We start from the raw sequence: 333 nt of genomic DNA, 5'->3' as shown, positions 1-333 counted from the left end.
AACATTATAATATATATATTTTTTATATTTATTTATATATATATATTTATATATAGATGTAAATTAAAAAAACGATTTCCTCTTCTTTTTGTCGTTGCCAGGAAAGCGGTAGAATGACACTTCAGTCGTTATTTTAGTCTCAGATGTGTTAAAACAGTGAGGGACACAACACTGTGCATATTGGGAAAATACACACAGGGACCCGGAAGTTATTCTAGCGGGGCACAACGTCACGTCTGAACAACCGAATAGTTAATAAGACTAAAGATTTGTTGTTCCTATACTCTCCATGAAGAAGCATTTGAAGAAAAGTCTCTGGTTGTACGTCACTGG

The sequence above is a fragment of the Gymnoscopelus braueri genome (assembly GCF_963280865.1).
Source record: "Gymnoscopelus braueri genome assembly, chromosome: 2".
In the NCBI taxonomy this organism is placed as follows: domain Eukaryota; kingdom Metazoa; phylum Chordata; class Actinopteri; order Myctophiformes; family Myctophidae; genus Gymnoscopelus; species Gymnoscopelus braueri.
Note: the sequence above shows the minus strand (reverse complement) of the source record.